Source organism: Engystomops pustulosus, chromosome 2 (genome assembly GCF_040894005.1).
Source record: "Engystomops pustulosus chromosome 2, aEngPut4.maternal, whole genome shotgun sequence".
Taxonomy (NCBI): Eukaryota; Metazoa; Chordata; class Amphibia; order Anura; family Leptodactylidae; genus Engystomops; species Engystomops pustulosus.
The window spans coordinates 219,775,716-219,785,364 of NC_092412.1; positions in this window are offsets into that span (position 1 = coordinate 219,775,716).

Genomic DNA, 9,649 nt, shown 5'->3' on the forward strand with positions numbered 1-9,649 from the left:
TTTAATAGAGCTGAGCTGCAATACCAGATATACCGTAATCCACAAATAAAGTGGAGCTATTTCCTCCTAAATCGCATATACTCAATTCAATAGATACTTTATTTGACTTCGGATCCCTATCTGAGGTCTATGGGAACTATCTGATAGCATAGTGTTTTCTAGACTTGGAGGTACTGCTAATTGTACGACTAGATCTTTCGGTCAATCAAGTATATGAAAAGGGTAGTTCACACTGTATAACTTATTCCGTTATAAGGCCTTCTAGTTAGTAAGTGGTGTGTAAAATCTACTACAGAGATGCAATTAGTGGTTCCAGATGAGGAACACTGTGTTCTCTGCTCATACTCAAAAGACATTTGTGTAGAAGATGTCCAAAGCAAAGGGTCAGTGAGACACCATCTAGCTTACAGAGAGTTGCTTCACCCTTACTCATTTTCTAAAATATATCTTCAGTTTTTGGTTTTTAAACAAATTGCAAAAGTAGTGCCACCCCTGGTGGTCATCTCTAGATTTTTGCTTGTTTGGACACAAGCGTGTCAATGCAAAACCCCTGAGGAATGAGAGGTTGGCTGAAATGGTCACATGAGTAAAAGAGGACTTCAATAAACAGATTATTAGCGCTATATAATGAAATCATGAGTTTTTAAAACCTACAAACCAAAATGTGTTCAACGGTGGACTTAAAGGGGTTGTCCTGGAACATAAAATTTTAATTTATGGATGGGCGACGTTTAAAAATAATCAAGACCTTATATTCCCCTCCTCTGCCTCTCCCTCATTGGCTATATTGCCAATTTCTGGTTGTATACATAGGCTGCCAGTGACTCAGCATCTATAGCCTTGTACCTGCTACAACGGGAGTTTTAGGCCCCTTTCACACTTGCGTTTTTCACGCGCGTTTTCTGCGCGTGCTTTTGACGCGCAGAACTTGCAGTGCACTCTGACCCATTGCAATCAATGGGTCTTTTCAGACTTGCATTTTTTTTCACGCACACACGTGCGTTTTTTTTAACGCGCGTTTAAATCTCGACATGCTCTACTTTTGCAAGTCACGCGCGTGAAAAACGCACCATACAAGTCTATGGAGATGCATCAAAAACGCATTGCACTCTGAGACACTTGCAAGTGCAATGCAAGTGCAATGCGTTTTTCACGCATCAATTGCCATAGAAAAGATAGACCTCAGTCCTGAGTCCATTTCACGCGCGTTTTCTGCGCGTGAAAAACGCATTGAAATTGCATCAAAAACGCGCGTGAAAAACTGAGACACTGAACAAACTCTGACCTAAAACTGATTGCACTCTGATGCAAAATGCGCGTTTTTCACTGACCAAAAACTGATCGCACCCTGATCAAACTCTGACGTGAAATGCAACGCGAGTGTGGAAGGGGCCTTAGGCTGCAGCAGACGCGGGGCTGTTGATGTGTCTTCTCTGCCGGGCTCAGTATACAAACAGGGACCGACAGTGATGGACAGAGCTTTGGCTGAACGAGAGTGTGGAGAGAGCTGAGTATAACGTCTTCAGCGCTTTTTTAAAAAGAAACTTAGCCATATATATAAAAATAATTATATTCCCACACAACCCCTTTAAGAGACCATACTATACTGGTACATATGTTCCAACACTGTTATGAATCATATGAATATTCTCTCCTTTAAAAGTATCTAAAACTCACGTAGTAAGATATAGTAGACAGTCTGACATGGGGGTACCGTATGTATTTAGTTTTCAATGTACAACCCCTTTAACTGATGACAATTTATGATATCATAAAATATTATGCCCCCAATATCTATTCCATTGTGTCTTAAGTCTCTCTGTAGAGACACAACTATATATTTTTTCCAAGTTCTGTAAATCTCATTGTACATTTAATGATATTTTAGGAATATTTGAAATCCACCCTTTCGCTGTCATGGACTATGTGGTTAAAGAATCTGCCCATTACTGAGAAATGAATGCGGATCCATGTTCTAGAATTGTATTTTTTTGTCAGATAATCTTTTTTTGCAGAGAAAATCTAAGATTTGTGTAAATACAAAGCATGCGGATATAAATATATATCATTTCTACCTAAATGTAGCACTAGACTAAATGACAATAAGCAGAGTCGGTTTCTAATTTTAGAGTATAAAATCATTTTTAAGTATGTGGATGAAGTGAAGGGGAAACTCTATACTGTACATCTATTTGTATCCTTTTTAGATAGGTGGTGCTTATTGTAAGTCTCCGGTGACCTCTGTCTGTAAATAGTGTACATTTAATTTATTGCTTTGGTCAAGTAATGTATAGACTGAAATCTAAAGTTCACAAATGTATATTTTGTTGCTTAAATGTGTCTTTGCAAGATTCACAATAAATGACCTATTTTATGTGCACAAAAAGTTTGACTTCTTTTGTTAAAACCTGAGAAATTTTGAAGTTACAAAGTCAATGTATTTGTCGCCTAAATGAGAATTCGGTCTACATCTGGTGATCTGATGTAAAGAGGGCGATGCCCTGACGACATGTGCAAACTGTATATGGAAGGACAATTTGTTCATAATTATACAGTAGCATAGATCGAAGTATTATGGGAGGATAACATGAGCCAGCTCTTGATGTCCCCCCCCTCGCCCTTCCTCCTCTTAGTATTTCCAGTGCAAGACCGTGTGGCCAGATCAATTCCTCGCATGGCATGGAATTGCCCTATGACCTGTGTTAGGAACAGAATATAGTTAGTATTGTAGGTAGTGCATAGGTGATGGGCCTACCGCCTTCCAACATGATTTGCAACTTTTTCAAGGCTTCTATGCCAGTGCTATACTACCTATATATGAATTACAAACTGAATATAGACACAAGTGAATCAAGTCCAACCTATACTCCCACATTGTTGGCCCAGAGGAAAGCAATTGACACCAAACAGAAGATGCCCATTAGTCCACATCTCCGATATGCTAGAAAACAAAAAGGGAAAAAAATTCTGTGATAAATAGTCCAAGGAACATTTGTTTCCAATCAATACCTATTTCATATGGCCATGTATAGAAACGGCTCACTGGTTTTGTAAAGATATAGGGGAACAGTCTGGAAGGGCTGAAGGAAAGTGAACCCTATGACTAAACTCCTTTCCAACTGTCCATGCCTTAACGGAGTTTTCCCACAAAGCTAGTTATGCCCTATCCACAGGATTGTGTTGAACTTGCTAATCTGTGGGGGTTTCCATTTATGGGACCCCCACGAAAATGGGGGTCCGATGTAAACCCAATACACCCCTCCTATCACCACAGAGATGGCCGGAGGTGCATGTGTAGGATGCCCTGTTCAATTCTATGGAGCTGATGGAGATTGTCAAGCACTATACTTAGCATTCTCCACCAGCTCCATAGAGATGAACGGCGCAGCCTGGCCATGCGTGACCAGCTGCCCCAGCCATTTTGGTGCTGCTATGAGGGATGCGATGGGGGACATAAGACCCCCATTCTAGTGACCTGTGGGAGTCACATCACTGAGACCCCGCTGATCAAGAAGTTAGGCCAAACTTGCTTTGTGGGAAAACCCCTTTAAGGCCATGCTTAATCTAAGTGGTAAGAGACAACTGGTCAACAATTCCTTCCTGTGCCACGGTGAAAACACAAAGACAAAGACTAGATAATACAATCAGAAAAAAAAGTCAGAACCAGGAGGATAATGCAGTACGAAATCACTAAGCAAATGTACCAGAATACAGAAAAAACATTGGCCATCTCAGTACAACACTAGAGCAGTGGAAGAGCACTGGTCCAGAAAACCTTATATGATACACCAGAGACCCAATCCAGAAGATAATTTGATTAGTTCTCTGAGCGTAAGGAGTAAGTGGAGAGAGATTTTGTAAATCCCAACAACAAATGCTCTTAGGAAAGGAATACAAGAGACTAACAAGGACAGAGTGGAACAATATGGGACTTATAAGGATAACCTCAGCTGTACTTTAAGTCTTTATAGGCAGGTGCAGATGTAACAGGCTGAGTGTTTGGCAAGTCCGATCTACTGGCGATTTCATCGGCCCACCTCATGGCAGATGCAGCCCTGGACCCAGATATATTATTGTGTCTGCAGCAGTTTTTTTTGTCTATCTTTGCACTAAAACAAAGGTCTTTGGAGATTGAACATGCATTTATGAAGTAGTACTTAGTCCATATTATGTCACAGTAATAGTGAGCTGCGACACAATTCTGGCGCATAGTCTACAATGAAAGTGCACACTTTCCATAGCAGCGCAGATTGCGCCAGATAATTGAAGACCATGCACCAGTATTGAATTATCTTGTGCAGCCTGTACAGGAGTCAGGAAACCTGCACTAAGGCAGATAACACCACTTGTCAAATATCTGGGTCATCTCTCTTAATGACAAATGCACTTGCATACTTAATTCCAGATTAAAATTTTTTAAATTATACACATTTCAATTTGTTCTTAGTCCTAAAATCAAATTAATGTAAGGGAGTATTTAAGTCAACTTTGTTTCATTGTTTAATCCTACACTTTTAAGAGGTGTTTATTTCCAAAGAAATTATCTATGTACTTCCCCGCACAGACCTTCTTTCACAATGGTTCCAAGTGCTCCAAGTTCAGCTACAATCCTGGAATATAAATGCATTTTTCAAAGTCCTGCTGCTACTAAAACACAAAGGAATGGTCACACAGATCTCCAGGGCTGCTTCCTAAGGCTACGTGAACACAACTTTTATAATTGGTTTGTGCGGCCGTCTCTTGGCTGAGATTGACTTCTATTATGTATACTGTGGTTAGTGACTGAGTTGGGTGGGCACAACACAAATTATAGAGCGGGTCCTAAATCTGCCCCAATTTATTTGTACACGCACTCAGCTCCTATTGGAGCACTTGGTCATCTCCACGTTGACTAAACAGGTTGAAAACTACCCCCTGTTTGTGGCCCATTTTAAGTACACAGTTTTGTGCGGCTTTGTATGGTCAAAACTGCTGCTTTTACGGGCTGGTTTCTGCCACAGATAGAAATTAGCGTTGCAAACATCACACAACGATTCCACATAGTGTGCAATATGCCCAATGATCTAAAGATAAACTTTGGAGATGTAAAACATTTTACACACTAACTATTACTATAGCAGGAGGATAGATCTTACAGATGTCATGGGAAATAGTTATATACTATACTATATTAGAGCTTCTCAAACCTTTTGCCATGTTCCTCATTACAGAAAAAAAAAACCACTAACGGCACAAAAAGCCACCCATCTCAGTGGCCTCTCGGTGGGTCACAAACAGAATGATATCTGAAGATTTGTTTTTCTTTTTGACTTGTTTTTCCACTACTTTCAGAACTCTGTAACAAGGTACATTCAAACCTAAAATTTAGAAATTAAAATTCTCAATTAATCTGACAATGAATAATATATTCTACAACACATAAGCCTAATGGGTAGCCGAGCTGAGAACTTGCCGGTAATGGTACCCAGACTGGTACCACCATGTGCCTCCTCGTTTATTACCATCTGGAAGCTATTTTACTCCATTTAGATGGGCGGAGTGTCAGTAATTAACCAATTTTAACTACAATAGTTGCCCAGGTGGCAGACAGACATTCAGAACATGAAGCAATGTTATATGGAGGACAGGGGGTTCTCCAGGGCAGAGCACATGAAGGCCACACATGGTTGCCACCTGGTGCTGCCAACCCAAGCAGAAACCTTCTAGGTAACAAGACAAAAACATATTACAAAAAAACTTAAGGAGGATTTAACTGTAGTCCACATAACCTAGGAATATATATGTAACTTTTACAAATGATGCAATTCTGCTTCTAAAAGATCATGAAATAATTCTCTTTAAAATACATCAAATAGAAAAGAAGAACTAGAATCAGGAAGAAGATGAAGCTTTTCACAAAGTCAGAGATTCTGCAGGCAACAAGGCAAGAGAATTGACTTCTGTAGGCTAAATACCTGTAGTTAGAATTTCCTTCACTCTACATTGGCTTAGTGGCCCTTATTCCCTGACAACCCACATGCCCCAGTTCCCCCCCACAACATACTACGTAGGATGATAAATAGAACCTGTCAGCAGAATTCAACACATCTTAACACATTCCACATTATGTTTCTCTCATGGCCTGAGCCGTTTTTGTAACAAGGTACATGAGGTACGTGCCTAGGGTGTCCAGAATGAGGGGGCCGCAGTGAGGCACGCAGAGGCACATGGGTGCACCTGCAACCCAAGTCATGGGTCGCAAGAGCACCCATGAAAAAATGTTATGGTCTCTAGAGGGTTGAGAAGTGGCGTAACTTGAATCTAATGGGCCCATGGGCCCCAGGCTGTTTACAAGACCTGGGCCCCCCAGTGTACAAACCAACATGTAAACCAAAGAACAGGCGAGAGTACAATATATCATGATAATATATCATGATAATACAAAAAATAAAAACAAAGATCTAAAGACATATTACCAGGAGAGACAGTCAGAAATGTAACACCAAGATAACTGACTAAAAATTATGGGTAGATACCTAAGCAACCACTGCGTGGATCTATCACTGACAGGTGACCATGGTCTAGGTCAGTGATGGCGAACCTATGACACGCGTGTCAGCACTGACACACGTAGCCATTTTCACTGACACGCGGCCACTGGAGAGTTGAAAAGTTACAAAATGAAATGAAACCCTTGCATATAAAGTACCAGCATGTTTTAGACTCCTTAGTTGACCAGTTCAGTGATAGATTTAATAAAGGTAGAAGCCTAGAACAGACCATGAAAATAATTAAGTATCCTGATGTAGTAGTCTACAGTAGTTTGGAATTAAATGGTTTCCAATGGATACAAATTGATGATTTGGAGATGCAACTTGTAGAATTTCAGCACTGCATCTGGGGTCAGGCGTTTGTTGACTTGAGGTCAAAGCTTGATAATCTAGAAAGGTGCCGCTTGGAGAATCAAAAGAAGTGCCACTATGAACAGGAAATTTGGAGTGCCTGGAACCGGTTACCAGACACTTTTAGCACCCTGAAAAATATAGCTTTACTTATTATTTTTCCCTCTACATACTTTTGTGAGACCTTATTCTCAGCATTAAATAATATGAAAAACAACAAAAGAAACAGATTGACAGATGGACTTAGTAGCGCTTGCTGGGGCGTGAAGTGTACGAAATACCAACCTTCAATTGAAATTCAGCAACAAAAAAGTCACTAGGTCATTATACGTATAGAATAGCTGCATATAGACTAGTGATGGCGAACCTGTGGCAGTCCAGCTGTTGCTGGACTGCCACAGGTTCGCCATCACTGGAATAATTCCCCCTCCCCCTCACTTATCTTAGTTCATGGCACCCCACACAAGTTAAATAACAGCAAGTTACAGATTAACAAAGAAGTCACTGAGCAAGTAAGTTAAATAATTATACATATTTGTTATTTAAACTATAAACATCACAAAATATATTTTTTTTCTCAAGGTGACACACCACCCGAGTTATGCTTGTTTTTTTGGCGAACTTTGACACACCAAGCTCAAAAGGTTGCCCATCACTGGTCTAGGTCAATGGGGACAATACCAGTTATAGCATGTCTCCACAAAAATAACTTATTCCAAGGAAACGCTGTAAATGAGCTGAATTCCTAAGGATAATTAAGTAGAATATTAAAGAGGGGGCCCCATCCTAAACAAGGTTTTCCATACCACTGGGACCCTTCGTCTGGCCCTGTTGGGCGCAACACAATGGATGAAGTTGTCTTCCATCTCTCTCTATGTAGCACAGCCAATCTCATAGAATTATGATCTAAAGAATATCATTAAAACTTCTGTAGAACGGGTCCTCAATATAGAATTGGCAAAGATCCAAAAACTAGCACCTTTAGTGCACAGAGAATGGAGCCCTGGCCCACATGTTCCATTCCCAGTGTCAGTATAGGGGGGCAAGACAACCAGACAGTGAGCCCTAAGGCTGAACCCCCCCCACTGTCCCTACCTACTTGCCTCAAGACAGTTCTAGCAGCTGCGGACAACCACGGTGGCGGTCCCTATACTATGTAAGTGACACACGTAACAGGACAAGACAGACAACACAATAAGGGGTAGTCGACAAGCCAGAATCAAAACCAGAAGAATCGCAGTACAAATTCAGTGGGCAGAAAACGGTAGTAAAAGTCAGGCAGAGGTTCGGCAACGATAACAGAAGGTACAAAGAGGTCACAGGGAAATATGGGGAGCTGGGATATCCAGGTAAGAACAAGACAATAGCCAGCACGCAATTGAGCCACTAGCTGCCTTATAAGTAAAGCTGGAGAGACAGACAAGAAGCTGATAGGACTAGTGCTGATTGGAGCTGAAATCACCTGCATCAGTCCAGCAAAGACCAGGTAACTCATTAACTGCTGGACCAAAGTCATCGGGTGTGTCCAGACTCCAAAGGCACAATTCACATTGCACATTACTGTCAGAACTTGCTGCACCACCGCAATCGGGCGTGTCAAAACCCCTGAGACACAATTCACACTGAACGGTTCTGACAGTACCCCCCCTCTTATGAGGGGCCTCAGGACCCTTAATCATTGGACCAGGCTTAGAAGGATTATGTAAATGGTACCGCCGGACCAGACGGGGCGCATGCATGTCCTTAGCAGAGACCCACGTGCGCTCCTCCGGTCCGAAACCCTTCCAGTGGACCAGATACTGTAAGGAGTCCTGTACCCAGCGGGAATTCAAAATTTTCTCCACCTCATACTCCAATTCCCCCTGGACGATGAGTGGAGCCGGAGGAGGTGAAGGCAACACCGGTGGCACATATCTTTTAAGAAGAGACTTATGAAACACAGGATGGATACGAAGAGCATTGGGTAGTTTCAACCTAAAGGTTACCGGATTAATGATTTCCACAATGGTATAAGGTCCAATATATTTGGGTGCCAGTTTCCCTGACTGCACCCTAAGTTTCAGATTTTTAGCTGAAAGCCAGACCTTCTCACCTAGTACATATTGCTGGCCAGATATACGTCTTTTATTAGCATGTCTTTGATAAGACTCTTGGGCTTTTACCAAGTTCTGATGAGCTTGGGCCCAAACTGTGCACAGTTTAGAGAAAATGGCCTCGGCTGAGGGATTAATAGATTCTGCAGAATGAACAGACGAGTACCTGGGGTTAAAACCATAATTACAGAAGAATGGTGACATCTTAATAGCACGTTGTTCATGATTGTTTATAGCAAACTCTGCTAGAGAAATGAAGTCTTTCCACTTATTCTGAGTATCAGCCACAAAACATCTTAGAAATTGCTCTAACGATTGATTGGTCCTCTCTGTCTGTCCATTTGTCTGAGGATGGAATGCAGACGAGAAGGACAGAGAGATACCTAATTTGCCACAGAACTCTCTCCAAAACCTAGCCACAAACTGGACACCCCTGTCGGAAACAACATTCTCAGGCACCCCATGAAGACGTAGAATATGATTAATAAAAAGTGTGGCGAGTGTGCGAGCGTTAGGCAGTTTACGTAGTGGAATGAGATGACACATCTTAGAAAATCTATCCACCACTACCCAAATGACTGTCTTACCCTTAGATAGTGGCAAGTCGGTAATAAAATCCATAGAAAGATGCGTCCAAGGTCTCGTAGGGACCGGTAGAGGATGTAACAGACCCTC